Source organism: Schistocerca serialis, unplaced genomic scaffold (assembly GCF_023864345.2).
Source record: "Schistocerca serialis cubense isolate TAMUIC-IGC-003099 unplaced genomic scaffold, iqSchSeri2.2 HiC_scaffold_1056, whole genome shotgun sequence".
Classification (NCBI taxonomy): Eukaryota; Metazoa; Arthropoda; class Insecta; order Orthoptera; family Acrididae; genus Schistocerca; species Schistocerca serialis.
Window position 1 is genome coordinate 17,944 of NW_026047246.1, and position 12,111 is coordinate 30,054.

A 12,111-nucleotide genomic window follows, 5' to 3' on the forward strand; every position below is an offset into this window, starting at 1 on the left:
GTCGAATACGTGGCCTTTGTGTTCACAGCACGACGCTCTAACTTACTCAGCTATCGAGCTACGCAATGTGGCACGTCTGCAGTCCAATACCCGATCCACCGTCTCATCCACCTTTATTACTGCCCTGACTCTCATTTAAACACATATCTGCTTTCCTTCACGTTTGCTCGCCTGATGCTTGGACCCCAAAAACCACAACACAAAGATATCGTAAATGCTGTGAGAATAACCAAGACACAGCAAGCAAAAGTATGTTCGGCTACCGGGAATCGAATCCTGGCCTCGTGGCGAAAGCCATGTCTCCTAGCAGCTTTCCATTCTTTCTGACCGCCAGACAATCAGACTTGCAAGGCAAGCACCATAGTCACTGCCGTCTCTAGTAGTATCTGTGGAACCTGTTCCCGCGTAATTTACTTGTTTTCCCGCATGTATGAAATTGGTAGTTTTGGAATATCTAAAATGCATTGTCAGATGTGGGGTTCGAACCCACGCTCCCCTTAGGGAACCAGAGCTTAAATCTGGCGCCTTAGACCGCTCGGCCAATCTGACGTGTGAGCGCAAAGTCTCTACTACCGTCCTTTCAAGGAATATCTCCAGAGCCTGACGGCGAAATTAGCGTGTTTTCTTTCCTTGTGTGAAGGAATTACGTTGGTTTTAGAGTATTTAAAACGAGTTGTCAGATGTGAGGTTGCACCACAAACCTCCCTTTCGGGAACCACAGCTTAAACATGGTGCCTTAAACCATTGTTTTCCGTCGCCATCTGTCTTGAGTGGAACGAGCAGAACTGTAGTTATCAATATTCACATTGACGCAGAGAAAACAAAAAACGACACAAAAGGCCGTTACCTAGCAACGGCTACGCTGTGCATTTCGCCCTCAGGGGAAGCTAATGATATGCTCCAGGCGAGCATCAAACTAACCAACTTAATATTGTGATACTTAGGCGCTTTCTACTTCTGGATTGGCACACATATGCTGCATCGTCTCTGGATCATCAGTAAGTACGTCACATTAGATATTTGTTTTATCGCCCTGCTGTAAATTAAAGGGCAGTTTTTCAACGGCTGTCAGTTCTGCTTCTAGCTTCACTACATCGCCCTAGCAGCACCTACGCACTGCGTTCAGATGTGCTCACCTCCGCCCTGGCGTTGAGCGCCTACAGCGCCATCGCCTTCGGCCTCTGGTGGCAGGAGGGTAGCCGACACATGAGGGCGTGGGTGGGACGCAGCACAACGCGGTGGTGGTGTAACGGTCAGCATGGTTGCTTCCCAAGCAGTTGATCCGGGTTCGATTCCCGGCCACCGCACAAAACGTACCTTTTTCTTCTACGGGTATTCCACGTAACGAAACGCGATCTTCGAAACTGTGAACTGTCGCGGTACGAATAGTTTTCCTTCGCCCCTCGTCTCAGTCCGTGCTGCCATGGCGCTAGTCTGCGGGTTTCGTTTCTCAGCATCGTGTGTCTCCATGTGTCGACTTGTCTCGACTTTGCTCGGCTGACGCGAAAGCTGACGCTTGGAAATGGGCATATATGTAGAGGGCAGGTGCGAGAAACGACTGGGAGAGATCAAAAATCGACAAACACACGACAGAATCTTTCATTTTATTGTGGCCACAGATTCGCCCCTTAGTGTACCGAGAGGTAAGAGTGGCGCCAGCGTGCGGGACCGCATCATTATCGCTAAGCAACAGCGAAACCGAAGGAAAAATGCAAAATGAAAGAAGCGAACAGCACATCGAGTTCCCAGCCGAGCACGCATCCAAGTACTAACCACGGCCAACGAATCTTAACGCCGGTGAACATACGAGAACCGCTGCACTACGCGCGGTATGGCCGTTGGCGACAGTATCGCGCAACGTGTAAACATCTTACTTCTTGTGAAGATCGCTTGTTATTTACCTGGCAGTGTCACGCTGGAGGAAGCATTGTCTTTTAGGGGAGAAAAATGAAACGGCACTTGGTGCGGTCGAATACGTGGCCTTTGTGTTCACAGCACGACGCTCTAACTTACTCAGCTATCGAGCTACGCAATGTGGCACGTCTGCAGTCCAATACCCGATCCACCGTCTCATCCACCTTTATTACTGCCCTGACACTCATTTAAACACATATCTGCTTTCCTTCACGTTTGCTCGCCTGATGCTTGGACCCCAAAAACCACAACACAAAGATATCGTAAATGCTGTGAGAATAACCAAGACACAGCAAGCAAAAGTATGTTCGGCTACCGGGAATCGAATCCTGGCCTCGTGGCGAAAGCCATGTCTCCTAGCAGCTTTCCATTCTTTCTGACCGCCAGACAATCAGACTTGCAAGGCAAGCACCATAGTCACTGCCGTCTCTAGTAGTATCTGTGGAACCTGTTCCCGCGTAATTTACTTGTTTTCCCGCATGTATGAAATTGGTAGTTTTGGAATATCTAAAATGCATTGTCAGATGTGGGGTTCGAACCCACGCTCCCCTTAGGGAACCAGAGCTTAAATCTGGCGCCTTAGACCGCTCGGCCAATCTGACGTGTGAGCGCAAAGTCTCTACTACCGTCCTTTCAAGGAATATCTCCAGAGCCTGACGGCGAAATTAGCGTGTTTTCTTTCCTTGTGTGAAGGAATTACGTTGGTTTTAGAGTATTTAAAACGAGTTGTCAGATGTGAGGTTGCACCACAAACCTCCCTTTCGGGAACCACAGCTTAAACATGGTGCCTTAAACCATTGTTTTCCGTCGCCATCTGTCTTGAGTGGAACGAGCAGAACTGTAGTTATCAATATTCACATTGACGCAGAGAAAACAAAAAACGACACAAAAGGCCGTTACCTAGCAACGGCTACGCTGTGCATTTCGCCCTCAGGGGAAGCTAATGATATGCTCCAGGCGAGCATCAAACTAACCAACTTAATATTGTGATACTTAGGCGCTTTCTACTTCTGGATTGGCACACATATGCTGCATCGTCTCTGGATCATCAGTAAGTACGTCACATTAGATATTTGTTTTATCGCCCTGCTGTAAATTAAAGGGCAGTTTTTCAACGGCTGTCAGTTCTGCTTCTAGCTTCACTACATCGCCCTAGCAGCACCTACGCACTGCGTTCAGATGTGCTCACCTCCGCCCTGGCGTTGAGCGCCTACAGCGCCATCGCCTTCGGCCTCTGGTGGCAGGAGGGTAGCCGACACATGAGGGCGTGGGTGGGACGCAGCACAACGCGGTGGTGGTGTAACGGTCAGCATGGTTGCTTCCCAAGCAGTTGATCCGGGTTCGATTCCCGGCCACCGCACAAAACGTACCTTTTTCTTCTACGGGTATTCCACGTAACGAAACGCGATCTTCGAAACTGTGAACTGTCGCGGTACGAATAGTTTTCCTTCGCCCCTCGTCTCAGTCCGTGCTGCCATGGCGCTAGTCTGCGGGTTTCGTTTCTCAGCATCGTGTGTCTCCATGTGTCGACTTGTCTCGACTTTGCTCGGCTGACGCGAAAGCTGACGCTTGGAAATGGGCATATATGTAGAGGGCAGGTGCGAGAAACGACTGGGAGAGATCAAAAATCGACAAACACACGACAGAATCTTTCATTTTATTGTGGCCACAGATTCGCCCCTTAGTGTACCGAGAGGTAAGAGTGGCGCCAGCGTGCGGGACCGCATCATTATCGCTAAGCAACAGCGAAACCGAAGGAAAAATGCAAAATGAAAGAAGCGAACAGCACATCGAGTTCCCAGCCGAGCACGCATCCAAGTACTAACCACGGCCAACGAATCTTAACGCCGGTGAACATACGAGAACCGCTGCACTACGCGCGGTATGGCCGTTGGCGACAGTATCGCGCAACGTGTAAACATCTTACTTCTTGTGAAGATCGCTTGTTATTTACCTGGCAGTGTCACGCTGGAGGAAGCATTGTCTTTTAGGGGAGAAAAATGAAACGGCACTTGGTGCGGTCGAATACGTGGCCTTTGTGTTCACAGCACGACGCTCTAACTTACTCAGCTATCGAGCTACGCAATGTGGCACGTCTGCAGTCCAATACCCGATCCACCGTCTCATCCACCTTTATTACTGCCCTGACTCTCATTTAAACACATATCTGCTTTCCTTCACGTTTGCTCGCCTGATGCTTGGACCCCAAAAACCACAACACAAAGATATCGTAAATGCTGTGAGAATAACCAAGACACAGCAAGCAAAAGTATGTTCGGCTACCGGGAATCGAATCCTGGCCTCGTGGCGAAAGCCATGTCTCCTAGCAGCTTTCCATTCTTTCTGACCGCCAGACAATCAGACTTGCAAGGCAAGCACCATAGTCACTGCCGTCTCTAGTAGTATCTGTGGAACCTGTTCCCGCGTAATTTACTTGTTTTCCCGCATGTATGAAATTGGTAGTTTTGGAATATCTAAAATGCATTGTCAGATGTGGGGTTCGAACCCACGCTCCCCTTAGGGAACCAGAGCTTAAATCTGGCGCCTTAGACCGCTCGGCCAATCTGACGTGTGAGCGCAAAGTCTCTACTACCGTCCTTTCAAGGAATATCTCCAGAGCCTGACGGCGAAATTAGCGTGTTTTCTTTCCTTGTGTGAAGGAATTACGTTGGTTTTAGAGTATTTAAAACGAGTTGTCAGATGTGAGGTTGCACCACAAACCTCCCTTTCGGGAACCACAGCTTAAACATGGTGCCTTAAACCATTGTTTTCCGTCGCCATCTGTCTTGAGTGGAACGAGCAGAACTGTAGTTATCAATATTCACATTGACGCAGAGAAAACAAAAAACGACACAAAAGGCCGTTACCTAGCAACGGCTACGCTGTGCATTTCGCCCTCAGGGGAAGCTAATGATATGCTCCAGGCGAGCATCAAACTAACCAACTTAATATTGTGATACTTAGGCGCTTTCTACTTCTGGATTGGCACACATATGCTGCATCGTCTCTGGATCATCAGTAAGTACGTCACATTAGATATTTGTTTTATCGCCCTGCTGTAAATTAAAGGGCAGTTTTTCAACGGCTGTCAGTTCTGCTTCTAGCTTCACTACATCGCCCTAGCAGCACCTACGCACTGCGTTCAGATGTGCTCACCTCCGCCCTGGCGTTGAGCGCCTACAGCGCCATCGCCTTCGGCCTCTGGTGGCAGGAGGGTAGCCGACACATGAGGGCGTGGGTGGGACGCAGCACAACGCGGTGGTGGTGTAACGGTCAGCATGGTTGCTTCCCAAGCAGTTGATCCGGGTTCGATTCCCGGCCACCGCACAAAACGTACCTTTTTCTTCTACGGGTATTCCACGTAACGAAACGCGATCTTCGAAACTGTGAACTGTCGCGGTACGAATAGTTTTCCTTCGCCCCTCGTCTCAGTCCGTGCTGCCATGGCGCTAGTCTGCGGGTTTCGTTTCTCAGCATCGTGTGTCTCCATGTGTCGACTTGTCTCGACTTTGCTCGGCTGACGCGAAAGCTGACGCTTGGAAATGGGCATATATGTAGAGGGCAGGTGCGAGAAACGACTGGGAGAGATCAAAAATCGACAAACACACGACAGAATCTTTCATTTTATTGTGGCCACAGATTCGCCCCTTAGTGTACCGAGAGGTAAGAGTGGCGCCAGCGTGCGGGACCGCATCATTATCGCTAAGCAACAGCGAAACCGAAGGAAAAATGCAAAATGAAAGAAGCGAACAGCACATCGAGTTCCCAGCCGAGCACGCATCCAAGTACTAACCACGGCCAACGAATCTTAACGCCGGTGAACATACGAGAACCGCTGCACTACGCGCGGTATGGCCGTTGGCGACAGTATCGCGCAACGTGTAAACATCTTACTTCTTGTGAAGATCGCTTGTTATTTACCTGGCAGTGTCACGCTGGAGGAAGCATTGTCTTTTAGGGGAGAAAAATGAAACGGCACTTGGTGCGGTCGAATACGTGGCCTTTGTGTTCACAGCACGACGCTCTAACTTACTCAGCTATCGAGCTACGCAATGTGGCACGTCTGCAGTCCAATACCCGATCCACCGTCTCATCCACCTTTATTACTGCCCTGACTCTCATTTAAACACATATCTGCTTTCCTTCACGTTTGCTCGCCTGATGCTTGGACCCCAAAAACCACAACACAAAGATATCGTAAATGCTGTGAGAATAACCAAGACACAGCAAGCAAAAGTATGTTCGGCTACCGGGAATCGAATCCTGGCCTCGTGGCGAAAGCCATGTCTCCTAGCAGCTTTCCATTCTTTCTGACCGCCAGACAATCAGACTTGCAAGGCAAGCACCATAGTCACTGCCGTCTCTAGTAGTATCTGTGGAACCTGTTCCCGCGTAATTTACTTGTTTTCCCGCATGTATGAAATTGGTAGTTTTGGAATATCTAAAATGCATTGTCAGATGTGGGGTTCGAACCCACGCTCCCCTTAGGGAACCAGAGCTTAAATCTGGCGCCTTAGACCGCTCGGCCAATCTGACGTGTGAGCGCAAAGTCTCTACTACCGTCCTTTCAAGGAATATCTCCAGAGCCTGACGGCGAAATTAGCGTGTTTTCTTTCCTTGTGTGAAGGAATTACGTTGGTTTTAGAGTATTTAAAACGAGTTGTCAGATGTGAGGTTGCACCACAAACCTCCCTTTCGGGAACCACAGCTTAAACATGGTGCCTTAAACCATTGTTTTCCGTCGCCATCTGTCTTGAGTGGAACGAGCAGAACTGTAGTTATCAATATTCACATTGACGCAGAGAAAACAAAAAACGACACAAAAGGCCGTTACCTAGCAACGGCTACGCTGTGCATTTCGCCCTCAGGGGAAGCTAATGATATGCTCCAGGCGAGCATCAAACTAACCAACTTAATATTGTGATACTTAGGCGCTTTCTACTTCTGGATTGGCACACATATGCTGCATCGTCTCTGGATCATCAGTAAGTACGTCACATTAGATATTTGTTTTATCGCCCTGCTGTAAATTAAAGGGCAGTTTTTCAACGGCTGTCAGTTCTGCTTCTAGCTTCACTACATCGCCCTAGCAGCACCTACGCACTGCGTTCAGATGTGCTCACCTCCGCCCTGGCGTTGAGCGCCTACAGCGCCATCGCCTTCGGCCTCTGGTGGCAGGAGGGTAGCCGACACATGAGGGCGTGGGTGGGACGCAGCACAACGCGGTGGTGGTGTAACGGTCAGCATGGTTGCTTCCCAAGCAGTTGATCCGGGTTCGATTCCCGGCCACCGCACAAAACGTACCTTTTTCTTCTACGGGTATTCCACGTAACGAAACGCGATCTTCGAAACTGTGAACTGTCGCGGTACGAATAGTTTTCCTTCGCCCCTCGTCTCAGTCCGTGCTGCCATGGCGCTAGTCTGCGGGTTTCGTTTCTCAGCATCGTGTGTCTCCATGTGTCGACTTGTCTCGACTTTGCTCGGCTGACGCGAAAGCTGACGCTTGGAAATGGGCATATATGTAGAGGGCAGGTGCGAGAAACGACTGGGAGAGATCAAAAATCGACAAACACACGACAGAATCTTTCATTTTATTGTGGCCACAGATTCGCCCCTTAGTGTACCGAGAGGTAAGAGTGGCGCCAGCGTGCGGGACCGCATCATTATCGCTAAGCAACAGCGAAACCGAAGGAAAAATGCAAAATGAAAGAAGCGAACAGCACATCGAGTTCCCAGCCGAGCACGCATCCAAGTACTAACCACGGCCAACGAATCTTAACGCCGGTGAACATACGAGAACCGCTGCACTACGCGCGGTATGGCCGTTGGCGACAGTATCGCGCAACGTGTAAACATCTTACTTCTTGTGAAGATCGCTTGTTATTTACCTGGCAGTGTCACGCTGGAGGAAGCATTGTCTTTTAGGGGAGAAAAATGAAACGGCACTTGGTGCGGTCGAATACGTGGCCTTTGTGTTCACAGCACGACGCTCTAACTTACTCAGCTATCGAGCTACGCAATGTGGCACGTCTGCAGTCCAATACCCGATCCACCGTCTCATCCACCTTTATTACTGCCCTGACTCTCATTTAAACACATATCTGCTTTCCTTCACGTTTGCTCGCCTGATGCTTGGACCCAAAAACCACAACACAAAGATATCGTAAATGCTGTGAGAATAACCAAGACACAGCAAGCAAAAGTATGTTCGGCTACCGGGAATCGAATCCTGGCCTCGTGGCGAAAGCCATGTCTCCTAGCAGCTTTCCATTCTTTCTGACCGCCAGACAATCAGACTTGCAAGGCAAGCACCATAGTCACTGCCGTCTCTAGTAGTATCTGTGGAACCTGTTCCCGCGTAATTTACTTGTTTTCCGCATGTATGAAATTGGTAGTTTTGGAATATCTAAAATGCATTGTCAGATGTGGGGTTCGAACCCACGCTCCCCTTAGGGAACCAGAGCTTAAATCTGGCGCCTTAGACCGCTCGGCCAATCTGACGTGTGAGCGCAAAGTCTCTACTACCGTCCTTTCAAGGAATATCTCCAGAGCCTGACGGCGAAATTAGCGTGTTTTCTTTCCTTGTGTGAAGGAATTACGTTGGTTTTAGAGTATTTAAAACGAGTTGTCAGATGTGAGGTTGCACCACAAACCTCCCTTTCGGGAACCACAGCTTAAACATGGTGCCTTAAACCATTGTTTTCCGTCGCCATCTGTCTTGAGTGGAACGAGCAGAACTGTAGTTATCAATATTCACATTGACGCAGAGAAAACAAAAAACGACACAAAAGGCCGTTACCTAGCAACGGCTACGCTGTGCATTTCGCCCTCAGGGGAAGCTAATGATATGCTCCAGGCGAGCATCAAACTAACCAACTTAATATTGTGATACTTAGGCGCTTTCTACTTCTGGATTGGCACACATATGCTGCATCGTCTCTGGATCATCAGTAAGTACGTCACATTAGATATTTGTTTTATCGCCCTGCTGTAAATTAAAGGGCAGTTTTTCAACGGCTGTCAGTTCTGCTTCTAGCTTCACTACATCGCCCTAGCAGCACCTACGCACTGCGTTCAGATGTGCTCACCTCCGCCCTGGCGTTGAGCGCCTACAGCGCCATCGCCTTCGGCCTCTGGTGGCAGGAGGGTAGCCGACACATGAGGGCGTGGGTGGGACGCAGCACAACGCGGTGGTGGTGTAACGGTCAGCATGGTTGCTTCCCAAGCAGTTGATCCGGGTTCGATTCCCGGCCACCGCACAAAACGTACCTTTTTCTTCTACGGGTATTCCACGTAACGAAACGCGATCTTCGAAACTGTGAACTGTCGCGGTACGAATAGTTTTCCTTCGCCCCTCGTCTCAGTCCGTGCTGCCATGGCGCTAGTCTGCGGGTTTCGTTTCTCAGCATCGTGTGTCTCCATGTGTCGACTTGTCTCGACTTTGCTCGGCTGACGCGAAAGCTGACGCTTGGAAATGGGCATATATGTAGAGGGCAGGTGCGAGAAACGACTGGGAGAGATCAAAAATCGACAAACACACGACAGAATCTTTCATTTTATTGTGGCCACAGATTCGCCCCTTAGTGTACCGAGAGGTAAGAGTGGCGCCAGCGTGCGGGACCGCATCATTATCGCTAAGCAACAGCGAAACCGAAGGAAAAATGCAAAATGAAAGAAGCGAACAGCACATCGAGTTCCCAGCCGAGCACGCATCCAAGTACTAACCACGGCCAACGAATCTTAACGCCGGTGAACATACGAGAACCGCTGCACTACGCGCGGTATGGCCGTTGGCGACAGTATCGCGCAACGTGTAAACATCTTACTTCTTGTGAAGATCGCTTGTTATTTACCTGGCAGTGTCACGCTGGAGGAAGCATTGTCTTTTAGGGGAGAAAAATGAAACGGCACTTGGTGCGGTCGAATACGTGGCCTTTGTGTTCACAGCACGACGCTCTAACTTACTCAGCTATCGAGCTACGCAATGTGGCACGTCTGCAGTCCAATACCCGATCCACCGTCTCATCCACCTTTATTACTGCCCTGACTCTCATTTAAACACATATCTGCTTTCCTTCACGTTTGCTCGCCTGATGCTTGGACCCCAAAAACCACAACACAAAGATATCGTAAATGCTGTGAGAATAACCAAGACACAGCAAGCAAAAGTATGTTCGGCTACCGGGAATCGAATCCTGGCCTCGTGGCGAAAGCCATGTCTCCTAGCAGCTTTCCATTCTTTCTGACCGCCAGACAATCAGACTTGCAAGGCAAGCACCATAGTCACTGCCGTCTCTAGTAGTATCTGTGGAACCTGTTCCCGCGTAATTTACTTGTTTTCCCGCATGTATGAAATTGGTAGTTTTGGAATATCTAAAATGCATTGTCAGATGTGGGGTTCGAACCCACGCTCCCCTTAGGGAACCAGAGCTTAAATCTGGCGCCTTAGACCGCTCGGCCAATCTGACGTGTGAGCGCAAAGTCTCTACTACCGTCCTTTCAAGGAATATCTCCAGAGCCTGACGGCGAAATTAGCGTGTTTTCTTTCCTTGTGTGAAGGAATTACGTTGGTTTTAGAGTATTTAAAACGAGTTGTCAGATGTGAGGTTGCACCACAAACCTCCCTTTCGGGAACCACAGCTTAAACATGGTGCCTTAAACCATTGTTTTCCGTCGCCATCTGTCTTGAGTGGAACGAGCAGAACTGTAGTTATCAATATTCACATTGACGCAGAGAAAACAAAAAACGACACAAAAGGCCGTTACCTAGCAACGGCTACGCTGTGCATTTCGCCCTCAGGGGAAGCTAATGATATGCTCCAGGCGAGCATCAAACTAACCAACTTAATATTGTGATACTTAGGCGCTTTCTACTTCTGGATTGGCACACATATGCTGCATCGTCTCTGGATCATCAGTAAGTACGTCACATTAGATATTTGTTTTATCGCCCTGCTGTAAATTAAAGGGCAGTTTTTCAACGGCTGTCAGTTCTGCTTCTAGCTTCACTACATCGCCCTAGCAGCACCTACGCACTGCGTTCAGATGTGCTCACCTCCGCCCTGGCGTTGAGCGCCTACAGCGCCATCGCCTTCGGCCTCTGGTGGCAGGAGGGTAGCCGACACATGAGGGCGTGGGTGGGACGCAGCACAACGCGGTGGTGGTGTAACGGTCAGCATGGTTGCTTCCCAAGCAGTTGATCCGGGTTCGATTCCCGGCCACCGCACAAAACGTACCTTTTTCTTCTACGGGTATTCCACGTAACGAAACGCGATCTTCGAAACTGTGAACTGTCGCGGTACGAATAGTTTTCCTTCGCCCCTCGTCTCAGTCCGTGCTGCCATGGCGCTAGTCTGCGGGTTTCGTTTCTCAGCATCGTGTGTCTCCATGTCTCGACTTTGCTCGGCTGACGCGAAAGCTGACGCTTGGAAATGGGCATATATGTAGAGGGCAGGTGCGAGAAACGACTGGGAGAGATCAAAATCGACAAACACACGACAGAATCTTTCATTTTATTGTGGCCACAGATTCGCCCCTTAGTGTACCGAGAGGTAAGAGTGGCGCCAGCGTGCGGGACCGCATCATTATCGCTAAGCAACAGCGAAACCGAAGGAAAAATGCAAAATGAAAGAAGCGAACAGCACATCGAGTTCCCAGCCGAGCACGCATCCAAGTACTAACCACGGCCAACGAATCTTAACGCCGGTGAACATACGAGAACCGCTGCACTACGCGCGGTATGGCCGTTGGCGACAGTATCGCGCAACGTGTAAACATCTTACTTCTTGTGAAGATCGCTTGTTATTTACCTGGCAGTGTCACGCTGGAGGAAGCATTGTCTTTTAGGGGAGAAAAATGAAACGGCACTTGGTGCGGTCGAATACGTGGCCTTTGTGTTCACAGCACGACGCTCTAACTTACTCAGCTATCGAGCTACGCAATGTGGCACGTCTGCAGTCCAATACCCGATCCACCGTCTCATCCACCTTTATTACTGCCCTGACTCTCATTTAAACACATATCTGCTTTCCTTCACGTTTGCTCGCCTGATGCTTGGACCCCAAAAACCACAACACAAAGATATCGTAAATGCTGTGAGAATAACCAAGACACAGCAAGCAAAAGTATGTTCGGCTACCGGGAATCGAATCCTGGCCTCGTGGCGAAAGCCATGTCTCCTAGCAGCTTTCCATTCTT

General features: G+C 49.5%; 12 non-coding genes across 12 annotated transcripts; 6 read left to right on the top strand and 6 right to left on the bottom strand.

The window, feature by feature from the left end:
• Positions 1-465: 465 nt before the first annotated feature.
• On the bottom strand, positions 466-549 carry Trnal-uaa (transfer RNA leucine (anticodon UAA)). Its single transcript has one exon. It is a non-coding gene; the product is annotated as a tRNA-Leu (tRNA).
• A 686-nt stretch (positions 550-1,235) lies between these two features.
• Trnag-ccc (transfer RNA glycine (anticodon CCC)) lies at positions 1,236-1,307 on the top strand. The gene has a single exon. It is a non-coding gene; the product is annotated as a tRNA-Gly (tRNA).
• A 1,125-nt stretch (positions 1,308-2,432) lies between these two features.
• Positions 2,433-2,516, bottom strand: Trnal-uaa (transfer RNA leucine (anticodon UAA)). Its single transcript has one exon. It is a non-coding gene; the product is annotated as a tRNA-Leu (tRNA).
• A 686-nt stretch (positions 2,517-3,202) lies between these two features.
• Positions 3,203-3,274, top strand: Trnag-ccc (transfer RNA glycine (anticodon CCC)). Its single transcript has one exon. It is a non-coding gene; the product is annotated as a tRNA-Gly (tRNA).
• Positions 3,275-4,399: 1,125 nt separating this feature from the next.
• On the bottom strand, positions 4,400-4,483 carry Trnal-uaa (transfer RNA leucine (anticodon UAA)). Its single transcript has one exon. It is a non-coding gene; the product is annotated as a tRNA-Leu (tRNA).
• Positions 4,484-5,169: 686 nt separating this feature from the next.
• Trnag-ccc (transfer RNA glycine (anticodon CCC)) lies at positions 5,170-5,241 on the top strand. Its single transcript has one exon. It is a non-coding gene; the product is annotated as a tRNA-Gly (tRNA).
• A 1,125-nt stretch (positions 5,242-6,366) lies between these two features.
• On the bottom strand, positions 6,367-6,450 carry Trnal-uaa (transfer RNA leucine (anticodon UAA)). Its single transcript has one exon. It is a non-coding gene; the product is annotated as a tRNA-Leu (tRNA).
• A 686-nt stretch (positions 6,451-7,136) lies between these two features.
• Trnag-ccc (transfer RNA glycine (anticodon CCC)) lies at positions 7,137-7,208 on the top strand. The gene has a single exon. It is a non-coding gene; the product is annotated as a tRNA-Gly (tRNA).
• Positions 7,209-8,331: 1,123 nt separating this feature from the next.
• On the bottom strand, positions 8,332-8,415 carry Trnal-uaa (transfer RNA leucine (anticodon UAA)). The gene has a single exon. It is a non-coding gene; the product is annotated as a tRNA-Leu (tRNA).
• A 686-nt stretch (positions 8,416-9,101) lies between these two features.
• Positions 9,102-9,173, top strand: Trnag-ccc (transfer RNA glycine (anticodon CCC)). The gene has a single exon. It is a non-coding gene; the product is annotated as a tRNA-Gly (tRNA).
• Positions 9,174-10,298: 1,125 nt separating this feature from the next.
• On the bottom strand, positions 10,299-10,382 carry Trnal-uaa (transfer RNA leucine (anticodon UAA)). Its single transcript has one exon. It is a non-coding gene; the product is annotated as a tRNA-Leu (tRNA).
• A 686-nt stretch (positions 10,383-11,068) lies between these two features.
• Trnag-ccc (transfer RNA glycine (anticodon CCC)) lies at positions 11,069-11,140 on the top strand. Its single transcript has one exon. It is a non-coding gene; the product is annotated as a tRNA-Gly (tRNA).
• The last annotated feature ends 971 nt before the right edge of the window (positions 11,141-12,111 follow it).